Consider the following 13,209-nt stretch of genomic DNA (forward strand, 5'->3'; position numbering starts at 1 on the left):
CTGCTGTGGCTGTGGAGGTGAGTTCACACACAGGAGTCAGAGCAGAACATAGAATCTATGCACAGGTCACACAGAAACACATCCAGATGGGGCTGGAAAGTCTCCAGAGAAAGAGACTCCACAACTTCTGTGGGCAGCCTGTGCCAGTGCTCTGGGACCCTCACAGTGAAGAAGTTCCTCCTCATGTTGAGGTGGAACCTTCTGTGCTGCAGTTTCTATCCATTGCCCCTTGCCCTATCCCAGGGTGCAAGTGAGCAGAGCCTGTCCCCTCCCTCTTGACCCCCAGCCCTCAGATATTTAGAAACATTTCTTAAATCCCCTCTCAGTCTTCTCTTCTCCAGACCAAAAAGCCCCAGGGCTCTCAGCCTCTCCTCCTAGGGCAGTGCTCCATTCCATTCATCATCCTGGTAGCCCTCTCTTGGATTCTCTACAACAGATCCCTGTCCCTCCTCAATTGGGGAGCCCAAAACTGGATGCAGTATTCCAGGTGAGGTCTCACCAGGGCAGAATAAAGCGGGAGAACCTCCCTGGATCTGCTGGACACACTCCTCTTAATGCACCCCAGGATCCCATTGGCCTTCTTGGCCACCAGGGCACATTGCTGCCCCATGCAGAACTTGTTCTCCACCAGCACTCCCAGGTCCTTCTCCACAGGACTGCTCTCCAGCAGATCACCTCCCAGCCTGTACTGCTGCAGTTTATTCTTCCTTCCCAGATGCAGGACTCTGCACTTGTCCTTGTTGACCCTCATGAGGTTCCTCTCTGCCCAGCTGCCTGTCCAAGTCTCACTGAAAGTCTGCTTCTGGTTGCATCCACGACAGAGCTGATCCAAGCAGGCTGGATCCATGTTAAATTGACAGGTGTGTCCTGTAGGCTCTGAAAATGGGGATTTACCTCTCCCCACTGTTGCTCTGCATGTGTGATAAAGTCAGAGGAGAAAGTGCCCAGCACCCTGCTAAAAACCTCAGGTTCTTTCATGCAAAATATGGTGAATGCCAGTCACACAGCTTATACTTTGATATTGATGCAGCATCCTCTGCCCACAGACAGATGTCTGAGCACGTACACAAAGGACAATCAACAGGCAGACACCTTCATTTGCCTCCATGGACTGTCCCTGACCATGCTGCTCCTTGGCTCTCCCAGAGGAGGGAAGTTTTCAGGCCTGACACCTCCTGCATCCACCCAGCACCAGAAAATGCCAGCCTTGGCTGTGAGTGTGCAAGCTGCAAAGCCCCACTCTCAGATTTTTGTTTTAAACTGTCCTCAAGGAGCATCCCACAGCACAGCCCCCCCCTCCTGATGCAGATTTTTCTTTCTTACAGAAAGCTCCCCTCCAGACATGTCAGTGACTGGATAAAGGGAGTTTTAAATGTCATGAAGAGAGACACACTGGGGGATTTGAAATGCATTGTATATATTTAGCTGCTTTCACTTTCTGTGAAGGATTATTTCTGAATGAAATCATTTTGAACCAGAAGGGAAATGTCCCTTTTAAAAAAATAGCACAATAGTGCATTTGAAAGTTTTAAAGTCTCTTTCTGAAGGAAGGGAGTGGTATTTCACAATTTGTTGGACTCACCTCTTTCCTACCTGATATTTCTCTTTGATCCTCTCAGCATTTTGCAGTAGCAGATGGAGTTTGGAGTTTCCTCACCAGCCCCCAGCGCCAGTATTGACCTTGATCATTTCAGCATCCACAGTGTGCATCGATGACAGGGGCTTATGAAATGAGGATCTGGGGATGCTTCTCTGTGCTTTTATGAGGTCTTTGCTGTGCCTTTGACAAACTTGCTGGAAGTGAGCCTCCTGTTTCCTGCTTTTGCCAGCAAAGGACGCAGTGCCACGGTTTTGAAACTAAAATGTAGTAGTAAAGGGAATTTTCCCGAGGTTTCAGACAGTTCCAGAGAGGTGGACTCCTCAGAGTTTACACTATAGTAATGATAAGTCCATCTAATTCAATTGGTCTGAAGAATGATAACAACAGATACTCCATTGGAGTATCTATCTTGCAGCAGAGCTTGTTTGCTTTCTTCTTTTTGCCTGCTTGCTCTGGGCTGCTCATTCTGCTTTGGCTTTCAGGCTGTGCTGTACTCCCTCTCACCTTGGGCTTCTCTGTGGTACTTCTCTAAAGGTACAGGGAGGACAGGGGGCTGAGAAGGAGTGTGTGGTTTGTGCAGCTGTCTAGGGGTCTGGGGCAGTTTCAGGCTGATGCCTAGGAAATTTTCCACAGATTGAGTAGGAAGTGGTAGAATGTAAATAAATTACCATTGGATGTAAAGGGAAAATAACAATAAGGTCTAAATAATTGGGCTGATAACTAACATAGAGTTAGGTGTATAAACTCTTCTCAGCTCTTTGCTCCAGCAGATACCAGCTGGTAGCTTTTGCTCGGCTGTTGCTGACCTTGGCTGTGTTCTTTCTTGTGGCTAAGTACTAACAAGCTCCTCTCTGCTCTTCTCCTCTTTCTCTTTCCCTTGTCTGGGGCAGGGAAGGGAGTCGAGGAGGGGAAGCTATTGGCAACCCCCTGCTTTGTCCAGGGGGGGTTCTTGTGTTGTTTATAAATATTGTATATTTTTTACATATTCATTGCATTTCATATTTCTAGAGTTTTAGTTTGCTTGTAAATAGAGCTTCATTTGCTTTCCAACTGAACTGCTCTGGCAATTTTATTTTGGAGGAGGTAATTTCAAACCACCACAGGGCCTGCTCTCCCTAAGAGGGGACAAAGAGCTGAGTCAAAGGTACAGGGGGGTCCTGTGCTGTTGGTAAACTGTATATATCTATATCTACATCTATATCTATACCTATATCATCTATATCTATATCTATATCTATATCTATCTATCTCTATCTCTATCTCTATCTCTATCTCTATCTCTATCTCTATCTCTATCTCTATATCTCTATATCTGTATCTATATCTGTATCTATATCATCTATATCTGTATCTATATCTGTATCTCTATATCTGTATCTATATCTATATCTATATCTCTATCTCTATCTCTATATCTATATCTATATCTATATCTATATCTATATCTATATCTATATCTATATCTATATCTATATCATCTATATCTGTATCTATATATCTATATCTATATCTATATCTATATCATCTATATCATCTATATCTATATATCTATATCTGTATCTATATCTATATATCTATATCTATATCTATATCATCTATATCTACATCTATATCTATATCTTTATCTATATTTATATCTATATCTATATTTATATCATCTATATCTATATCTATATCTATATATCTATATATCTATATCATCTATATCTATATCATCTATATCTATATCTATATCCATCTATCTATCTATCTATATCTATCTATCTATATGAATAAAAACTCATTTTTATTACTGATAAATTAATATCCTTTTACTTTTATAATAAAATACAAAAAATACAACCACCACCCAAAAACAACCACAACAATAAATTATTATTATTATACACACATTTTCTTAAAACCAAATAACAATTTAATTTTTATTCCAATCAAATTATATCCCACACCACCCTCCCACATCACACCTCCCCATAATAATTACAATCAATTTAATTACTTACATATCCCCCATCCAATAAATTACTTATAATTAAATCCTAAATTAAATATAAATAAAATTTCCACCACAAACCAAAAAATATTTAAAACAATCCAATCAAATCCCTTCCCAACAAAACATACATCTCCTTCTATTAAATCTTCATATCCATCCTTTATCATTCTCCTCATCCCTTCCCACCCACCACAACCCACAACCTCACCCCCCCTCAAAAATCACTCCCCCCGCTCCTCTCCTACGCACACACTCACTCTCATCTCTCTCTCGACTCCCCTCCATATCTAAATAAAAACCCCCCCCCCCCCCCTCACAAACTTACACAACTTCCACTTCTCATTCCCCAACCCCTCCTTCCCCCCCATCACTCAACTCCCCTACCATCTATCCACCCCAACCCATTCTTCACACCCCACATCCCCCCCACACCAACATCCCTCCTACCCTAATATCTTTATCCTCCCCTACTCCTCACCTAACCCATCCCCCCACCACACAATCAACACATACCATCCCCATACCATATACCCCCCCACAACCCCAACCTCTCTCACACATAACCCAACCCCCTCCCCACCATCCATCCCCCCCCATTAATTTACCATTTTCAACATTGAGTAATTGAGATAGATAAGATATTAACACACCTCTCCCACCTACATCCCCCACCATAACCTACCCACCACTTCACTACACAAAAACCTATCACCCCCATTCCCACTTCCATTACTCCATCTCGTTTGCACACCCAGCCCCCCCACGCAAGCACGACAAGCCCGGCCCTCCCACGATCAGCCCCTGCCCCACACGCAATCTCCACCCACCCCACTGTGTCCCTCCTCCCCCCTATGCAATCTCCTGCCCATCCCTCCCCAATCTCCCACCCAATCCCACTTCAGAGCAACCAGCCCCCAATCATCTCGCGAACAATTATATAGACCTTAGCATCATTTTTTCTTTTGTTTCCAAAGGTAATTTATTTTACTTTCAGTCTTTGCAGGCTAAAGTTCCCCCTTCAAACTGCAATGCATAGGCAAAGAGTTTCAGAGGTTTTGCTTCTCTCCAACATGTCTTATTAGACACTGCTTTTCTGCTCAGTGCAAGCTAACAGGTCTATTAATCCTGTCATGTTAAAGCCCCAACACTTAGATTACAAGAATGCTAAAAGTGGCTATTTCTGTCTCTCTTTTCTTCTGAATGCTTCAAAATGCCTGATGAGTGGGGGACAGAGAGAAGTTGTTGCAATTTCTCTGTGGAGAGGCAGCAGTAACGAAATTTAATAAAACCTTTAAAATACTCACATGCAGCAAGAATGACAAAATATGAAATAGAAAATTTTTCTTTCTTTTTTTTTATAAGCCACTTTACAATGTAAAATTTGCATCCCACGAAAAGAAACCACTGAGGAAAGCACACTGCAATGACTGCAGTGCCAGCACAGTTAATGATGCTTGGTAATTGCTTCCCATTTTTATTTACACTTGTGGTGGGTTGAAATTACCCCTCAACTAATTTGAGAGAATTACCCCCCAAATAAAATTGCCAGAATTAACTCAGCTTGGGATGGAAGCAAATGAAGCTCTAAGTTACAAGCAAACTACAATCTAGAAATATGAAATGCAATGAGTATGTGCAAAATATACAACACGTACAATAGAGAGATATTAAACAACACAGAAACTCCTCAGACCCCCCGTGGGTGGATCCAGGGGGATCTATTCACCTCCTCCCCCACTCCCTCCCTCCTTCCCATTACCTCACACAGTGTTCAAAACAGAGACACCCCTGGCAAAGCCACAAAAGGGAGAGAGAGGAAAGTTGCAAGCAGAAGCAACAGGAGAAGAAAAGAGCCAGAACTGTTCATGCCTCTGCTCTATATGCCATTAGCAATCCAATGAATTATATAGACCTTAGCATTATTTTCCTTTTGCAGCCAATGGTGATTTATTTTCAGTCTTTGCAGTCAGGGCCAAGGCTAAAGTTCCCCCTTCAAACTCTAACAACACTGAAGCTTAAAGATCCACACAAGGCAGCAAACATTAATTTTCATCTTTTGATCCTCCACCCTTCTAGCAACACTGCAGCCCATGGCCCTTGCAGAAGGATAAGCCCTGCACAGTGGGGATGCACACTGGTGTGGTGTGACTGAAGGTCCTGTGTTTCCTCCAAGGGCAGGCACTGGCCACCTTCTCCAGTGCCCAGGGGCACCCTGCTCCAAACACAGCCCTGGCCTCTCCTGAGGAAGATGGGAAGTTCTTGCACCAGCCTCCTGGGGCTGATGCTGTTCCACCTCTTCATGGTCTCACCACAGAATCACAGAATTAACCAGGTTGGAAAAGACCTTTGAGATCATCAAGTCCAACCTATCACCCAACACCATCTGATCAACTAAACCATGGCACCAAGTGCCACATCCAGGCTTATTTTAAACACTTCCAGGGACAGTGAGTCCACCACCTCCCTGGGAAGCACATTCCAATGGTCAATCCCTCTTTCTGGGAAGAATTTCTTCCTAACATCCAGCCTAAGCTTCCCCTGGCACAGCTTGAGACTGTGTCCTCTTGTTCTGCTGCTGGTTGCCTGGGAGAAGAGACCAACCCCCACCTGGCTCCCACCTCCCTTCAGGTAGTTGTAGACAGCAATGAGGTCTCCCTTGAGCCTCCTCTTCTCCAGACTAAACACCCCCAGCTCCCTCAGCCTCTCCTCACAGGGCTGTGCTCCAGACCCCTCCCCAGCTTTTTTGCCCTTCTCTGGACACATTCCAACATCTCAACATCTTTCTTGAATTGAGGAGCCCAGAACTGGACACAGCACTCAAGGTGTGGCCCGACCAGTGCTGAGCACAGGGCAGAATGACTTCCCTGCTCCTGCTGGCCACACTATTCCTGACACAGGCCAGGTGGAAAACCGAATTTTTTCTATCTTAAAAAAATAAAAACCAACAGCACATCTTGGTAAATCTATTATTTGCCCAGTTGTGGCCCAGTGCTTGATAAAATGTGCTGCTTTTTAGGAATTTAAATTGTACACTATCCCCCATTTATATATTTGTAAAGTTATTTCTTAACTCAAGTCCTGTATGGGACAGTAAAAATTTCAGAGAAATCAATGTTTTGTTTCAGCATTTTCAAGCCACAACGTCAGAACTCTACCTCATAACCATGCACATAGACAAAAGTCCTCAGCAAAGATACTTTACTAGGAGAGGGAAGGAGAAGAAAAAAAACAAGGAAAGCATATTTGAGCCAAGACTGTATTTTTCTTCTATTTTTTTTTTCCTGATTGTAAGGATGCCAAAGAGTGTGAATAGATAAAATATTAGGCAATAAAACTTACAACAAAGCTTACCACAGGGAAGTTAATGAGAACTGAATATGGATGCCACCTGCTGTATAACTATTGTGAGATTTTCCTAAGGCTTCAGATTTTGCAGGAGAAGAAGTTGCACATTGGTTGGGCTGGTGGCCAGGCTGCAGGCATTGGGTATTGGAGTCCTCAGATGATGAACAGCTACCTTTGATCACAGTGACTGACTGAGAATTCATTTATTCAAGAAGATTAAACAGCTGAAGTTTTTATGGGTGTCACAAAACTGCCAGATGTGCTTGACTGTGGGAAATGAGAACAAAAGGAGTTTGGAAAGGGTCTGCAGGAGAGTTTGCCCCTCACAACACACTCCTAACTTAGCAAACATTGCTCATATGCTGGAATCAATTTCACCCAGACTTTGAAAGTTATTGGCCTGAATGAGAATTCTGAAATACAAAAAGTTCATCATGGTCCCAAACTCCTACCTTTATGGTTCACACTGTGCTGTCACCTGGAGGCTGGAGTTTTCTTGCTGCATGTGCAGTGCACGTGTCAAGACCTGCAGACTTTACAATCAAAGATCAGTAAGGACAGACACACGTGGATAAAGCGTGAGGAAGGACTGGGAGGCATCAAAGTAAGCACAGAAGGCAGTAATTGGAGAAAGTAACATTCAGTGTGCTCACAACAAAATCTACCCTAATATAGGAAGGACATGGAGCTGATGGAGAGGGTCCAGAGGAGGGCCACAGAAATGGTCAGGGGGTTGGAGCAGCTCTGCTATGAGAGCAGGCTGAGGGAGCTGGGGGTGTTCAGCCTGGAGAAGAGGAGGCTCTGGAGAGATCTAATAGCAGCCTGGCAGTACCTGAAGGGGGCTACAGGAAGGCTGGAGAGAAACTGTTTGCAAAGGCTTGCAGGGACAGGACAAGAAGCTTCAAACTAGAGAAGGGCAGATTTAGATTGGATGTTAGGAACAAGTTCTTCACTATGAGGGTGGTGGAACACTGGAACAGGTTTCCCAGGGAGGTGGTTGAGGCTCCTTCCCTGGAGATGTTCAAGGTGAGGCTGGAGGAGGCCCTGGGCAGCCTGATCTAGTTGGGGATGTCCCTGCTGAGTGCAGGGAGGTCAGACTGGATGAGCTTTGGAGGTCCCTTCCAGCCCAGACCATTCTCTGATTCTAATACTTGTTCAAGCCCCAGGTTGCTGGCAGAGTATTATCTTCACTGTGCAACCCAGACAGCAGTGTAAATGGGAGCAATAAAGTAAATGATCAGATTTGAAGCAGAAAATTTAACACTTTTTTAAGCCATGTGAAACCTTTGTGTGTATTTAAACATTTTTCTTTAAAACATTTTGATGTCTTTTAATACTCGGAGCTTTAAAAATGGTTTTAAAACCAGGCTCATATTCATGTACATTTTCTTCCATGTGTGGCAGGCTGTTCCAAGTCCCCCTGCTTACGAAAAAAAGTAATGCCTGTTTCTGAGGTGTGTATCATCCAGCCAGCTATACCACAGCTCTGACAATCTGCCTTTTAATAGCTGTTTGCTTGGTATTTTCTCCTATTTTAAGGGAGAATTTAATGATGATCTGAAAATGTTACAATATTCCCCATACCCTGGATTCAACTAACACAGCAGGTGGGAAATCAAGATATTGTGATATTCTTCCATCTCAAAACTATGTAGCAATCAGTCAAATCCTGACATGGTAATTCCTAGCATCTTTGAAGGCTGCTTTGTACCAGTTAAAGACTCAGACAAATGTCCCTGAAGCTCGCAGTGAAAGGCAAAGCTGTGAAAAGGTTCTCAGCTCAAGGCTCTGTGACCGCAGGTGGTAAATGAAGCAGCAGAGTTGTCATCGGGTCTCTGGAACGGCTTACAGTGTTTCATGCTGTCACCATGGAAGACAGGGAAAGTGCTACATCAGTGGGATTTGAAGGATCACATTCTTACCCTGCACAGGAAATGGAATTACAGTGTCTTCCCACGGCAGCTCGTATGTTGCAGCGCTTCCTGCATCTCAGCTAGGCTTTGGCAAGTTCAAAAACAAGGCTAGGCTTGCACCAACCCACCTGGCATGATCAAACATGGTACACAAATGCCACCTGAAGCACATTTTTTAAAAGCCCTTCTAATATTTCATATATTTCTGGAGAAAAATGCAGGTCTTTGTATTTGGCAAGATGGTTGCCCTGTTTCTGGTGTGGCATTTTTTGGGTTGCAATTTATTTATTTAAACTATTGTTCTTCACACAGAATCACAGAATGTTAAGGACCTTGAAAGCTCATCCAGTCCAATCCTCCTTCCAGGGCAGGATCACCTAGGGCAGGTCACACAGGAAGGCATCCAGGTGGGTTTTGAATGTCTCCATACAGTTGCACTTATTTCAGCAGTGTGGGCCCCAATTCCTCTAATGCAATACTACTGCTATCAGCTGAGTTATTATAACTGGATTATACCTAACTGTTTGAAAGAACAAAACATAGTGAAGTAATGACTATATTAGTTAGCTTAATTTTGACAGCATCTGTGATCATAGCAAACCATAGCAGAAGCTCTGTACAAACTCAGAGAAAAAGATTTTTCATAGAATCATAGAATCAGTCAGGGTTGGAAGGGACCTCAAGGATTATCCAGTTCCAACCCCCCTGCCATGGGCAGGGACACCTCACACTACAGCAGGCTGGCCAGAGCCTCATCCAGCCTGACCTTAAACACCTCCAGGGATGGGGCCCCAACCACCTCCCTGCACAACCCATTCCAGGCTCTCACCACTCTCATAGGGAAGAACTTCTTCCTCACATCCAGTCTGAATCTCCCCACTTCCAGCTGTATTCCATTCCCCCTAGTCCTGTCCCTACCTGACACCCTAAAAAGTCCCTCCCCAGCTTTCTTGTAGCCCCCTTCAGATACTGGAAGGCCACAAGAAGGTCACCTCGGAGCCTTCTCTTCTCCAGACTGAACAGCCCCAACTCTCTCAGTCTGTCCTCATAGGAGAGGTGCTCCAGCCCTCTGATCATCCTCATGGCCCTAAGGAGTCTGTAGCCTAAGAGTCTCAACGCTGCATCCCTCCTGGCTCGTAGCCTGTTACCAGAGTTACACACTTTGCCTCCTGCAGGATCCTCCCACAAATCTAAAACTCTCCACATTACTGGAGCAGTGAAATGCATCACAAGCAGCAGGCAAACTAGTTGCCTATGTGCATGTTTCCAGTTGCTGTTTCTCTGATGACCTTCTTTCAGGCTCTTTCATCTCTAAGTTTAGCCAGCTACGAAAGTGTGAGTCTAGCAGATTTGGTGACACAAGGAACACTACTGCAGAGACTGTGTATTATCAGACAGTGTAATTACTATTCTATAGCCAAATGAAGTTTATTTCACACAATGGCACCTTTGGAACTCTAATAAACCATTACAGACATTCACTCAAGGCCAGCACATGAAGCACAAAATCAAAACTATTATTTAAGGGCTTGTCCTAGTTCAGAGCGGGACAGTTCCAAAAGGGGCAAAAGAATAATGCTCACACAAATGGATTGGACAGTCAGGGAAAGTTTAAATGGAAAAGCAATTCCTATACCACAAAAACTCCAAGGCATAGTGGTGAGCATAGCAAAGCACATAGAGTTCAAAGAAATCCCCCGTCTAATCTTAACACACAACCCAACACTCCCCTTCTCCCTACTCTCCAGGGCTCTTTCTTCCCTGTCCCCTCCCATCTCTCTCCCCTTCCCCCCAATTGCTAGGATGGTTTCAGGTTGGGCAGGCTTTTTTTTTTCCTGCTCCCCACTTTTTACCCTGGCATTAGGCCTGAACAGCCCAAGATTGTGCAGGGGTAGAAAAAAAAGAGTTACCCAAGCCAAAGAGGCCTCTGATACTCCCCCACCATTACTGGATAAGAGAGTCTCTCTCCCATGGGAGCAGAGAGGGAAGCAAAAGAGACACAATAACTTTGCAGCCAGATTGATAAGGGTGCAGGATTTCTGGGTAGCAGTACACTATTGCCTGTGTCCACCCACTGGGCTGGGCACTGGACACTGCAGGTCTCGACTCTGTGGCTTCCTTTTTGGAGGCACCAGGGCTGATACCCAGAAGTTGGAAATCTGTTCACGTTTTAGGATTGCTGTGTCCGTGTTCAAACAGAGGACATTGTAGCTGTCAGGCACAAGTACACCCTAAATCTGAAATTTAATCTTTTAAATAGCTGCCTCAATGACATCTAATGAGAAGAACATACTGGAGAAGAGCAGAAGACATTTAAGAATGTGAAATGAAGTGGTGAGATTCAAAGAAGTACCCTGCAGATACTGGTGCTGTGACTGGGACACAGCTACACGGAGTTTCATGAAACCACAGAGAAGTCATACCCTGTTCAGTTCTGGTTTGGGACTTGCAGATACACAAACATGGTAAAATTGGGAGTGTTCTATGGTGTTTGGGTAAGACAAACAACAAGGAGTTTTATTCCCTGGATCATATATATATATACAAAATATGATCAAAATATGAATAAACTTTGTGCTTATATGGATAATGAGTTAATTTGTTGCAGCCACTGTTCTGAGGGCAGCTGCTGGACACGTGCAGTGTGCATGAGATTGCGAAATGCTTTCTAGCTGACCAACTGCAAAAAGCAAAACAACAACATTCCATGTGTGCCAAGAACAACATCTTTACATGTTGGCACCTTTGGATTGGAACATGCTGCAGAAGCCACCTCCTTCGACATGCTGGCACCTCTTACTGGGAGAAGATTTTAGCTTAGGTATGTGGTTGGGTTTTACTGGTTAAGTGATCAGTAACAAAGTATAGAAACAGCCACTCTGAGGAATAGAAGAGTTTGGGGGGGTTAGTGCTGCTTGGGACTTCTGTTAGTTACCTACTTCTTCTGGCTAAGGTTTTGGTTTAGGGATGCTGCTAGGGATATACTCAGAACTTCTGTTAGCTGCTTCGTCTGTTAAGGGCTTTGGTGTAGGGATGCTGCTAGGGATTTACTCAGGACTTCTGTTAGCTGCTTCACCTGTTAAGGGCTTCTGGGATTTCTGCTGTTAAGGACACCCTGAGACTCTGCAATGCTGGGGGTTCTACAATGCAGCAATAAAGGACTCTGGGAGGACTTCCGAGATTCTCTGCTCTCTGCATTTCTGGAATCTCGTTGCTATACAGCCACAGGGTTCATGACTTCATTCGTCACCCAGTGGCCCCTGAACTGGGATGAACAACAACAAGTTAAAAATTTTAAATCATCCTTGTTCAGAAATCAGACTCCCACTATTCCAGTCACAAAGCTTTCCCTCCTTTCTGAGAAAACAGCACAAGCACACCCCAGGAAACTTGATAATTCTTTCTTTAATAAAGCGGGCTAGATGTTCTTCCAGAGTCAAGATACAAAGTTGCACAACTAAATGAACACCCAGTCAAAATCTGATCCTGCTTTTCTGCAGTACATACAACTGACATGACATGCAAAGAGACTTCAACTCGTCAGCCGTTACAGACGTGAGATACACTACAACAGTCTCAGATACATATCTCAGTCCTCTATTAGTTTCCATCAGCAAGTTGCAATGCATACAATTTTTCTATCTGATTATTGTTACCCATGAACATTATGAGCAGGTCATCTTCAGAGAAAAAGAATAATATTATATATAAATGACAATTTCTGTCTCAGGATACTCTTAACATAACACCAGACAGGGTGATAGTTTGACCTTTTTTCTAACTTACAAGTTTCTAACTTAATGAATATACAAAATTCTAACTCTCCCTGCACTATGATGAAGTATTGGAGACAACATAATTGAGATATGGAAGGACATGGTATAACCAAAGCAGATTCATGCACTGGAATTTGCTCTGATCTTCTTTGTATAATCATTTTTCTGCTTCTGAGAATTTTTATCATAGCCCACGGTATGATAGGTATTCAGCTCACCAGTGTCCACTGATTAGAAGTGAAAACTTGTTAGAAACTCCCAAGATTTCTTATATACTTTTAGTGGTTTTAAAATAAGTAATATTAAAGATACCAGTAACTTACAAAAATAAAAGAACTGTACAAATCACTCCCTTGCATTGGCAATGAGACTGCTCAGGAAAATAGCAATGTGATCCCTGAAACAACCAACCAGAACAGAAATCAAAAGATTCATGATTAAAAAAATTTTAAAATTAAAAAAAAAAAAAGAAGGAAAAATATTTTCCCCTGCCAAAGTACTGGAATCTTTGAAGGTTTATATAGCACAGAATATAAAACTTTTCTCTCTGTCCCCAGAATACTTCTTCCCTCTTCCCGA

The sequence above is a fragment of the Indicator indicator genome, chromosome 11 (genome assembly GCF_027791375.1).
Source record: "Indicator indicator isolate 239-I01 chromosome 11, UM_Iind_1.1, whole genome shotgun sequence".
Taxonomy (NCBI): domain Eukaryota; kingdom Metazoa; phylum Chordata; class Aves; order Piciformes; family Indicatoridae; genus Indicator; species Indicator indicator.